Source organism: Rutidosis leptorrhynchoides, chromosome 1, assembly GCF_046630445.1.
Source record: "Rutidosis leptorrhynchoides isolate AG116_Rl617_1_P2 chromosome 1, CSIRO_AGI_Rlap_v1, whole genome shotgun sequence".
Lineage (NCBI taxonomy): Eukaryota > Viridiplantae > Streptophyta > Magnoliopsida > Asterales > Asteraceae > Rutidosis > Rutidosis leptorrhynchoides.
In genome coordinates this window covers 322,156,204-322,169,316 of record NC_092333.1, presented here as the reverse complement: position 1 = coordinate 322,169,316, position 13,113 = coordinate 322,156,204, and the positions used below count along the sequence as shown (strand labels likewise).

The following is a 13,113-nucleotide window of genomic DNA, read 5'->3' as shown; positions in this document are numbered from 1 at the left end:
GGTGTGTGTATACTCAAAACGCGTGAGTGTGATATTATGTGTGAAATAAAAAGTGTGAGTGTGTACATTTTGTGATTCGTGTGTGTTTTCATCAATGTGTATTCACTATAGTAAATTTCAAATTCTTGTAAGTCTTGCTTGAGGACAAGCAAGGTTTAAGTGTGGGGATTTTGATAACGCCAAAATCATACATGTTTATTGTCGATCTATTTGTATGTATTTGTTGTACTTAAGCATTGTAATTCATGTACATTTGTAAAAGTCCATTGTGATTGAACAAATGAAGACCAACAGCGAAAACAAAGTTAAAACGGAGATTGAACGCTTAAAACAGCCCGAAACTACTGAAACAGGTCCAAATGCGGCGCATCTCTCTTAGATGCGGCGTATCTCTGCACCAAATAACTCCCGACAGTTTCAGATGCGGAGCATAAAGATTTCTGGACCAAAACTCCACCAGATGCGGTGCATCCAAGCCAGATGCGACGCATCTGTCCCAGATGCGGCGCATCTGTCCCAGATGCGGCGCATCTGATCCCCTGCCGACAGTCCTGAGTGCAGAACCTAGCTGGAATCTACTGAACGTAAAGAGATGCGGCGCATCCGAAAGAGATGCGGCGCATCTGGTCACTTTCTGGCTAAAATACCTAACTTTTGAGCCTATTTAATGGAGCCTTTGGTTACATACTTGATACACCTTCACTATTACGTTCTCCCTCAGTTCTAGTACGATTTTCAAGGCTCAAGGAAGGCTACAAGGCAATCTCCACTCTTTCAACATCAAGATTAAGCTAGGGTTATTCATCGCAATTGGTATTATTGTTCTATATCTTTTAAACATGAATTCGAATTGTATTTACTGTTTCATTAGTTCTACTATGATTATGTTTGGTTAAAAACCTTGTGTGTTTTCTTCAATGTATGATTTATGGCTTGGGATTGTTCTATACTTTGATGTTATGCTAGTTATATATATGTTTGATTGATTAAATTATCTAGTTCAACCGTAAGAACCATTGTTATGCTTGCTTAGTTCATTACTTCAATTATATAGATTGCAAACCTATTAATGTGAGTTAACTAGGAAAACAATCTATACTTCAATACACCTAGTAATATAGACGATTAGATGCATAAACTTAAGTGATTTTGTTATGTGTTTAATTCGGTAATTGAATAAGTTCCAAAGCAACATAGTTATGAAATTACCTCAAGTGATTGTTTTAATTTAGGTTTCACGTGAGTTTAACCGGGTTGGATCTAGTTAGTTAATCAATCTAAATCACCATGTTCTTTCAAAAGATCCATTGTTGTAATCATCCTTGTATCCTAGTTCAATTATGTAAGTTATGACTTGGTTTATGTGAGTTTATCAAAGACCATAGCTTATACTTCAACACCTAGTGATCTAGCCACCTATATGTGAGTATAGGATGTTAATTGAACGATATTTAGGATATACAATCATGTAGTTTACTTATAGTGATCTTAGTAAACTAGGTTTTATGTGAATTCAACCACGAAAGAATCTTGTTTATTAAACATAGCTCTTAAGTTTATAGATATTGTGAGATTGATATAAACTAATTACTTGTAACTATGAAATAACCGTTTTAATTAAGTTTATAGAAGTAAACACCGCATTCTCATTCTTGTTATTCATTATATTTATTTATTGTTTTGTTAAACGAAAATACAACTTCAAACACAAACCCCCTTTAGAATAATTAATCGTTGTAAAATCCTTAAAACAAACTTCTCCCTATGGATCGAACTGGTCAATTTACTTGCTAGTTACTGCATGATCGGGTTTTAGTTGCCTGTATTATGTGTTAATTATTAAGCATATTGTCTACATTTTAAAGGTTACGTCTTGACACATCAGTGTCTATGGTCTATCAAGACATGTATAGTACAATATAAGCTAGTTAAGTTATGGTTAGTATGGATTTGTTATAAAATTTACGTAGCTACAACAAGTAAAATTTTCCAATTTTGTTTTACCTATAACTTTTTCGTTTTAAATCTGTTTTGAGTGAATCAACTTGCTATGGTTTCATATTGAACTGTACTTTATGAAACTAAACATAAAAATTATAGGTTTATAGTCAGAATTACAGGTTACAAGTTATTTTTGTTGAGGTAGTCATTTCAGTCGAAAAAATGACGTCTTGATGACCATTTTGAAAAACATATTTCCACTTTGAGTTCAACCATGATTTTTGGATATAGTTTCATGTTCATAAGAAAAATCATTTTCCCATAAGAACAACTTTTAAATCAAAGTTTATCATAGTTTTTAATTATCTAACCCAAAACAGCCCCCGGTTTCACTACGACGGCGTATGTCCGGTTTTACGTTGTTCTTCGTGTTTCCAGGTTTTAAACAATTAAGTTAGCATATCATATAGATATAGAACATGAGTTTAGTTGATTTTAAAAGTTAAGTTAGAAGGATTAACTTTGTTTGCGAACAAGTTTAGAATTAACTAAACTATGTTCTAGTAATTACAAGTTTAAATCTTCGAAATAAATAGTTATATGTATATGAATCGAATGATGTTATGAACATCATTACTACCTCAAGTTTAGTAGCTAAACCTACTGCAAGTGACAAAAAAATGATCTAGCTTCAAAGGATCTTGGATGGCTTGAAAGTTCTTGAAGTAGAATCATGACACGAAAACAAGTTCAAGTAAGATTACTACTCGAATTAAGATAGTTATAGTTATAGAAATTGAATCAAAGTTTGAATATGAGTATTACCTTGAATTAGAAAGATATACTACTGTAAGTAAGAAAGATTTCTTAAGGTTGGATGATCACTTGAAATGGATTAGAAAGATTGAAAGTAATCTTCCAACTTGAAAGGTTTCTGGAAGTGTTCTTGATGTGTTCTTGAATGATTCTTTTTATTGTGATCTAAGCTTTGATTATGAGATCAAAACTTGCTGAATATGATGAAGGTTAAGAGAGGTAGTAGTGTGTGTTTTTGAGACTAAAATGATGGAGTACACTAGCATGAAATGGAAATATATATCCATGCATATACACGTTTTTTATGGTTAGTCAACAAAGGCTTTCTAGTTTTGTTATTTAGCTTAATAATTCATGGTAAATGATAAAGGTTAATCCCTACATGTTTCTATAATGGATGATGAGTCATTTAGGACTGCTAAGATCTGATTATTGAGTGTGTATACACCAATAGTAAATACATCTAGGAGCTGGGTATTGTATGAGTATGAATACAGATGGATACGAGTAAAATTGTTAATGAAAACGAATGAGAATGTAATTGTGACCAACTTTGATAAGTATGAGTGTTTTGATAAGTGTCTTGAAGTCTTCTAAAAGTGTACTAATACATCTTAATATACTACATGTATATACATTTTAACTGAGTCGTTAAGTCATCGTTAGTCGTTACATGTAAATGTTGTTTTGAAACCTTTAAGTTAACGATCTCATTTAATGTTGTTAACCCATTGTTTATTATATCTAATGAGATGTTAAATTATTATATTATCATGATATTATGATGTATGAATATATCTTAATATGATATATATATATATATACACACACACACATTAAAATGTCGTTACAACGATAATCGTTACATATATGCCTCGTTTCGAAATTCTTAAGTAAATAGTCTTGTTTTACATATGTAGTTCATTGTTAACATACTTAATGATATATATAATTATTATTTTATCATGTTAAATATAGTGTAACAATATCTTAATATGATACATATGTATTTAGTAAGACGTTGTTATAACGATAATTGTTATATATATGTTTTCGAGTTTCTTAACTTAGTAGTCACATTTTTATGTATATAACTCATTGTTAATATATCTAGTGAGATACTTACTTATCATAATATCATGTTAACTATATATATATATATATATATATATATATATATATATATATATATCATATAGTTTTTACAAGTTTTAACTTTCGTGAATCGCCGGTCAACTTGGGTGGTCAATTGTCTACATGAGACATATTTCAATTAATCAAGTCTTAACAAGTTTGATTGCTTAACATGTTGGAAACATTTAATCATGTAAATATAGTTTTCATTTAATATATAATCATGGAAAAGTTCGGGTCACTACAATTTTCGGGGGCATTGACGTGTTGCTAGACGCCAATATATGTCTGCATAGTTTTCTAGATGTTATGACATGCACAAGTGGGAGTTTGTTGGTTTAGTGTGTACGTCATAACACAAATCTATACTACCGATTATATACATGCCTATGGAGTCACACACTTTAGCATTTAGACACCATTATTATATATTGTTGATATATAATTATAATCTATAGTTCGAAAAGCATAGTTTAATTAAATAGGATTTAATTAAATACTAAACTCTTAATGGGCAGTTGAACCACAAACATTAATGGACATCTTTTAATTTGGGTTTATTTAATATATTAATACATCTATCATTTCAAGTATTGGGTTCACGGGTTTTAACACACAAAAAGGAATAAATAAGGGATGTTGACCCTTGAATGTTAGATGGCCACATAACACAAGTGGTAATTATCTTTTACTAAAAAATAATACATATATGTTGAGTGGGTGACACAAAACAAAAAGGAATGAGCTGTCTTTTGTCATTTATCATTTGTTTTCATTTCTATGTGTGAATTTTTTTGTTCATATAAATGAAACGAAAAAGAATAAACCTCTGAGTGAGAGACAATAGCAAAAACCTCCACCCAAGTATCTGAAATCCCCTTTTATTATCCAACATCGATGGTTCTTCATTTAGCTTATTTTTATATAATCATCATGATGATGATTGTTTAAAGTCTAGACTAAGGAGAAGCAAACACAAAGTAAAAATAGGAAAACTTTGATATTGGTCTTGGCTTTTCAATATTAATTAAACAATATGTGATATTGTTTATGGGTTATACGGACTAGCATTCGATTGGTGTTGCTTGACGTGCTGTGTGGATCAACCATATAGATATTCATACACTTTGAATATATGTTTCAACCTAGACATGGAGAGTTCTTTCTACCATTCTTGCATCGTTCGCTATAGGTATATTTAAACTCCTCTTTGTGAAATTATTACTTGACAATTATTAGTGGTGTAATTGGATCTTGTTGGGATCGTTAATCGTGTGAACGTTTTACTTGAAAGTTTATAATAAAATAAATGATATTTATTTTAAAGTTAATAAAAGATGTTTATTTTTCATGTTCCGATGCGTTTATAAAATTAAAAGTACACACGGTTTCCATCAGACCTGACTTATTGAATTTTAATACGTTGGCCTTCATGCTAGTGTCAATTATTATATAACTTGTATATGGACTTCGATAGTAAAGGGTGATAATTTTTGTCTGTATACCAAGTGTTGTATAAAGAACTATCTATATCAAGATTGAAGGAAATAAAAGGATGGCACTCAGTAGAAAACATATAGAAATTAAACTTATATTGTTTAACAAGCTTTATGCCGGATGAAAATTGGAGGTTATTTTAGGTAGTATTTTAATGGTGTCATGTCCAATGAGGGTCTAAACCGTATAGGGCACTACCATTGAAAATTTGGTGATTGATTTCTACTTATCCTTCAATGTATGGTCCCAAGTGTTTTACCTTGTTTCTACATTATTTTTTTGTGGTATGTCTCTTATTTTTTGATAGTTTAGCTAATTACTGCAGTTGGGTAACCTAGGAAATTCCACCAATACCTAATATTAGCTGTTTTCAACATGTTTTTTTTTTTTTTCTGTTACAACTACATTGTAACTATCGGATTCTTGATGCATGATATATCTACATATATGTGAACCACCTTGGCTGTCGTTATATTGCATGGACATCGTTTTTTTTTCAAACAAAAAAAAAAATAAATAAATAAATAAATACAATGCTTCAAAACCAAACTTTTCTGATCTTATTTTTGCCTTGCCATATAGGTTCCAGTTGAACACAAGCTTCCATCTTTGTATCTTCTGGACAGTATTGTCAAAAATATTGGTAGAGATTACATGAGGCACTTTTCTGGCCGCTTGCCAGAGGTTAGTGACTTAAGTTATTGTTACATTTACAAATAATGATCACCCATTACAAATTTAGATTGGCGGTTGTATGAACTTTTGGTTTTGTGATGAATTGTTCTTTTAGGTCTATTGGGCAGCATATAGGCAAGTCACCCCAAGTATGCATCCGTCCATGCGCCATCTTTTTGGTACTTGGTCAACAGTATTCCCATCTTCTGTTCTTTGTAAGATTGAAGCTCAACTACAATCTTCTCCTTCTTCAAATTATCAACCTTTAGTGCTAAGAGATTCTGAATCTCCAAGGCCAGTTCATGGCATACATGTAAATTCAAAGTACTTGGAGACACGACGTCAACTGGAAAGCTCAACTGCAGATAGTGTAAGCCCTGTTGATGGAAAAACACACTCTTTCTCTCAGCGGATTATCTTTTAGGTTACCTATGGGGACATTTTGGTCTTGTTGTAATTAGCATATAGTTTTTTTTAACGGCCAAAAAATTGATTATATAAAAACGCTCCCTAGCAAGGCCGCTAAGGGAGAAAAACGAAGTACATAGAAAGCCAGGAGTTCCAGTTTGAAACTAACTGACTTCTATGTTTAATCCAACGAAAAGAAAGTAATCTAATTATATCGAAAAGATTACTTCGAGAACAAAAGAATCATTAAATACAATGTCATTTCTAAATCTCCAAATCGCCCACAATGTCGTACAAACTGAGGCGATGATTCGGTTCTTGCTTTTAGAAGAAAGCTGAATACCTTCGAGCCAAAATATGAAAGAGTCCCATGACGAAAACGTAGACATAGAACAATTCAACCACACGCGAATCTTGTGCCATAGATCGGAAGCCAAAGAACATTCAAAGAAAACATGATTCAAGGATTCCACCCCGTTGTTACAAATCGGACACACAATCGAATCTGCATCAACACCTCTCGCTGGAAAATTCCAACGAACTGGGAGAGCATTAAGCCGAAGTCTCCATAAGAAAATATTAACTTTTCTAGGTAAGAACTTGAACCAAATAGTAGCATTAGTCGACGCTCGCAGAATCGTTTGATCAAGGTGGAGCCGAACCTCTTTGACCGAAAACAAACAATCCGAAGTGATAAAGCATGACCAACTATCGTGTCTATCCGAAATATAAACATCACCAATTTTGTCCAGTAGATCATTTAGGAGTTGATAATTCCGACTTCCTAAATTCTCCCTAGACCAATCCCAATGTAATTAGCATACAGTGTTTCTCTGGTACTAATGGGATCAAAGAATTCGAATAAAAATGGAATATCCCATGCTCATAGACTTACACTTCATCTTCTTGTTTTTATATTTTGTCTACGCCTTGGTACTGGTTGCATGCATGCAGAATATGGCTACAAAGTATATAATGTATAATATATGAAGATATATCTTATGTGCTTTCAAGAGGTTAATAAAATAACTCTAACTATATTGATTCAATCAAAAATATATAGATATTATAGATAACTATATACAAGTATACTATATGAAGTAATGAAACCAAAACACATGTTTAATTATAGTATATTATAATCTATCTATCTATCTATTCTATATACATTATATAAGGCGCGTAACAATATACTGATGTGTCACTCTATTATTAATTCTGGTTGAATTTGCTTATGTGGCAGCTTGTGGTTAACTAAGGGTATGATTTGATTACGTGGCGACTTGTGATAAATTTAGAAATTAATTATATTATATTATTATTAAATAATGTATATATTAATCAGATAGGATAGTTTTCCATATCAAATTAATAATATCCGTAAATTATCCTACCTTATCACATCTTCCATATGTTATATTGGTTTTTAGTACTTATTATTTACTTATTATTAGGTAAAAATATATTAAATTACATATTATCAATATATATATATACTTTTAAATAGAAAGGATCCGTTTTCCGTTTATCATAAATTAATATTAGACGGAGTATTACATTCATTCAACACAAAGTTCCGAACTCATATTGATGTTTTATTATTTATTAAATTAATTTACAATTTCATGTTATTAAAATTATATTTATTTACGTTTTCATGTTATTACAATTTTCGTCCAACGGATGACTCATAAAACTAGTTATACATATAAAGAGGAAAACGAATATAAATATATATTGTATAATATATGATAAACTCTATAATATGTAAATATAATATAAGTATACTAATGGTGTATCCTAGAGAATACACGCATGAAAACATCATTCGTTACAGAAAAATCGATCAAAGAGCATAAAAAGTGGTAATGATCAGTAATTGCCGTCCAGCGCTTAGCAGGCCGCCCAGCGTCAAGCGTAAGCCCTGCAGGTAGCTTCAATGCATAAGCCCTTTAATTCAGCGCGTGGACGGCACGCAGCCACGTCAGCACACGCCACCGACATTCCGGATACTTCACGTAACAGAGCCACACAGTGATTGACACGTGTATCCCATGAATTTCGGACATCCTACGCCTATAAATAGACCCCCTGGGTCACCACATATGATCACTTGGACTTTGAACTTCAGTCAGAGAGAAGTACACTCTCTCTCTCACACAGTTCTTTCTCACTCTAAACATATACTAGCCGCTTAGCAGTAATGCGCTACACGGATCAATTTCAGATTGATCCACAGATTGATTGATGCCACCCCATGGATTAGTAATCCGTGTCCCGGGTCCGCAGAGATAATTTCTCGAGAGCAAACAACAATCAACATTATACGCCATACGCTAGGCAGCTACTCTCTGTACTAGTACCTTACAGCCGCTATACGGAAAATCGTACTAACAGATGGCGCCACCCGTTCTAAAGAATCACTCAACTCTCAAGAGCAATCGACGTAATACCAGAAAGACGGTTCCCATTGAAGCAAACATGATACATTCATGGCAAGCTGGTCAACGAAGAAAAGCAGAAACATTAGAAGATTGGAAGCAAGAAATGATTACTTTTCCTTCTATGTTTAATACTAATCCATCAGATGCTCCTGTAGTGATTGAAGCTCGAATAGAAAATTGTGTTGTTGGAGGGATATATACTGATACCGGAGCAGGAGCGGATATAATGTATGAACATTGTTTTATACAATTACCTGACAAAGTCAAGGAAAAGCTGAAGGACACATTTGTCCCCTTAGCATGTTTTATGAATGATCCATCATGGTCGGAAGGAAGCATCGTTTTAGAAGTAGTATTGGGCAAAACGCCATTTAAGAGAAATGCTCAAATTGAGTTTTTGGTTGTCAAAGCAAACTCGCAGTATAATGCCATTTTAGGACGATCAGCAATGATGACATTTGGAGCTGTAGCGTCAACGGTACATGGAATGATGAAATTCCCCACACCAGCTGGCATCGCCACGCTGTACACTGAACGGAGGAGACCAATAGAATGTGTACAAATAAACAGAACATCTGTTAACCCAATCATCCATGAAGATGGGTCAATTTCACCGAATCCAGAGTTTTCAGATCAGAAAATCATAATTGGAAACACAATCACAAAAGCAACAAGAGAAAAGCTTTATAAAATTTTAGCAACTAATCTGGACGTTTTTGCATGGCAAGATTCTGATATGACTGGCGTACCACGACATATAGCTGAACATAAGCTTAATGTAAATCCAAATATTCCACCAGTATGTCAAAAGAAAAGAGGAATGGCTCCTGATCGAACAAAGTTTCTCAGAGATGAAGTTAAAAAACTTGTGGAAGCTGGAATATTACGAGAGGTAAAATATCAAACATGGGTAGCGAATCAGGTGATGGTTAGAAAAGCAGATAATTCATGGAGGATGTGTGTGGATTTTACAGACATCAATAAGGCATGTCCGAAATATAACTACCCTTTACCAGAAATTGATTGGAAAGTCGAGTCTATCAATGGGTATCAGTTCAAATCATTTTTGGATGCATCTAAGGGGTATCATCAAATCCCAATGGCAATGTGTGATCAAGATAAAATAGCATTCCACACGCCAGATGGAATTTTTTGCTACATCATGATGCCTTTTGGATTAAAAAATGCAGGGGCAACTTACCAACGCTTAATTGACAAAACATTTAAAGATCAAATAGGAAGGAATGTAGAAGCCTATGTTGATGACATTGTTATTAAAAGCCACACAGAAGACAGTATGCTCAGAGATACTCTTGAAACGTTTGAATCATTACGAAAAGTCAATATGAAATTGAATCCTAAAAAATGCACTTTTGGTGTGGAAGAAGGCAAGTTCTTAGGTTATGTTGTTACGGAGAGGGGAATCAAGGCTAATCCAAAAAAGATTCAGGCAATTGAAGATATGGTATCTCCCAAAACAAAGAAAGAAGTTCAAAGCTTGAATGGGAGATTGGCAGCTCTTACAAGGTTTTTATCAAGGGCAGCAGATCGATCGCTCCCATTTATGAAGGTTTTAAAGAGTTGTTTGAACAAAAGAGACTTTAAATGGACAGAAGAAGCAGAAAACGCTTTTCAGAATATTAAACAACTCTTAAAAGAATTACCTACTTTAACAGCACCAATAGCGGGAGAAACGTTAATTTTGTATTTGGCTACTTCCGCAGAGGCTATCAGTTCCGTTCTAATTGCAGAGCGGAAAGGAATACAAATTCCTATATACTTTGTCAGCAAAATATTACAGCAAAGTGAGGTCAAATATCCACCAATTGAAAAATTGGTGTATGCTTTAACGCACACAGCTAGACGGCTAAGACGTTATTTTCAAGCACATTCAATTCTGGTAATGACAGACCAGCCGATCAAACATATTTTGAGAAATCCAGAATCATCAGGACGACTAGCAAAACGGGCAATTGAATTAGGAGAATATGAAATAAATTTTTCACCAAGACATGCAATTAAAGGTCAAATCTTGGCGGATTTTTTACTAGAAACAACAGAAAAAATCGATCATCCACAAAATTTTAAAGTCAGTAATCATGTTTGGGAGTTGCACACTGATGGTGCATCAAGTGAGGAAGGTGTTGGTGCAGGATTAGTACTTACCAGTCTAGAAGGCGAAGAGCATACGTATGCATTGAGGTTTTGTTTCTATGCATCTAACAATGAGGCAGAATATGAAGCATTGCTCTCCGGCCTCCGCATAGCGTCCGAAATGAGAATAAAACATTTGCGTGCGTATGTTGATTCTCAAATTGTAGTACAACAGGTTAATGGAGCATTTGAAGCTAAAGATGTCTCTATGAAACAGTATTTGCAGTTGGTTGAGAAAATTGCCAAAAATTTTGAAACCTTGGAAGTAGTACAAATACCAAGAAATAAAAACAAGAAGGCAGATGTTTTGAGCAAGTTGGCAACATTAACATTTGATCATTTGCATAAGAAGGTTTTGGTGGAAGTTCTAAATGAAAAGTCGGTTAATGAAAAAATTGTGGTGGTAGCAGTTGAGCAGGGGGAATCATGTTGGATAACCCCCTATGTGAAATATTTGCAGGACGGAACATTGCCAACAGATGCCATGGAGGCAAGACGGATAAGAGTCAGTGCGCCACTTTATGTTTTAGAGAATGGCGTGCTTTATAGAAAATCCTTCAGTGGACCAAATTTAAGATGCTTAACACCACAACAAGCAGTTGATGTGGTCAGAGAAATGCATGAGGGATTATGTGCACAACATTCCAGTTATCGAATTGTAGTTGGACGGATTATGCGACAAGGGTACTATTGGCAATCAATTTACAAAGATACAGCAGAAGTAATTAGGACATGCGATGCTTGCCAGCGGCACGGAACCGTACAGCGCCTACCCAAGTATGACTTAATTTCAGTATCATCGGCATGGCCGTTTTGTAAATGGGCTATCGACATAGTAGGCCCATTCCCAAGAAGTGTGGGAAATGCAAAATTTTTGGTTGTTGCAATTGATTTCTTCAGCAAATGGGTTAAAGCAAAGGTATTGGCAAAAATAACTGGAGAAAACATAAAGAAATTTGTCTGGAATGACATTGTGTGCAGATATGGATTACCAAATGAAATTGTCATTGATAACGGTAAGCAGTTTGCAGATAACCCCTTCAGAAGCTGGTGTGAAGAGCTAAACATTAAGCAAACGTTTACCTCAGTGGCTCACCCACAAGCCAATGGGCAGGTCGAAGTAACAAACAAAGAAATCGTGGCTGGCATAAAGGCTAGGTTGGGGTTGAGTCAGACTAAGTGGGTGGATGAAGTGCCATATGTATTGTGGGCTCACCGCACAACGCCAAAACGGAGCACGGGTGAAACACCATTCAGTTTGGTGTATGGTACTGAGGCAGTGATACCAGCTGAAATCCGTGTTCCAACAGAAAGGATTTTGGCATTTGATATCGAAAACAATTCATCCATCTTACGTGAAAATTTGAATTTATTGGAAGAAAGGCGAATCATGGCCGCCATCCGTCAAGCGGATGCAAAGCAGAAAATGGAAAAATATTATAACAAGCGAGTCAGATATGTGCAATTTAAGGAGGGGGATCTTGTGTTAAGAGATAATGAAGCAAGTCGACAAGAGAAGCAAGGGAAGTTAGGGCCACGATGGGAGGGCCCATATAAAATTACAAAGGTACATCCTAATGGGTCATATACCCTCTCAGCGCCCTGCGGAGAAGAAATTCCACGAACATGGAATGCAATGAATTTAAAGAAATTTTATGCGTAGTATTGCATGTTCGAATAGCTTGATCAACTATTTAGAGCATGGGATGCAATCATAAATGTAAAAATTTCTTTAAAGAAATAAGAATTCAGAAATATTTCTTATGACATATTATTCATAATTTTTATCCGGCCAAGGATTTTATATCAGATGTCACAATACAGTGTGTCATCCCTGCCCACAAAAGAGAAGTTTTTTCCTCGATGGCAGAAGTTCAATCATAAGCAAAAGATTGAAATGGCAGTGGATAAACGTAGAAATCCACTGAACATCCAGACAATAGAATGTATCTACGACCGTCATGACGTAAAAATTATACAAATAGTATATGACTAGTCATAATTTTGATTGTTCAAATCAAACATGTAAAGCTTTGACAAAATC

General features: G+C 34.3%; 1 long non-coding RNA gene across 1 annotated transcript; it reads left to right on the top strand.

Moving 5' to 3' along the window:
- The first annotated feature begins 4,674 nt into the window (after positions 1–4,674).
- On the top strand, positions 4,675–7,356 carry LOC139870216 (uncharacterized). The gene is made up of 3 exons (XR_011766529.1): positions 4,675–5,083; positions 5,971–6,072; positions 6,179–7,356. It is a non-coding gene; the product is annotated as an uncharacterized lncRNA (long non-coding RNA).
- The last annotated feature ends 5,757 nt before the right edge of the window (positions 7,357–13,113 follow it).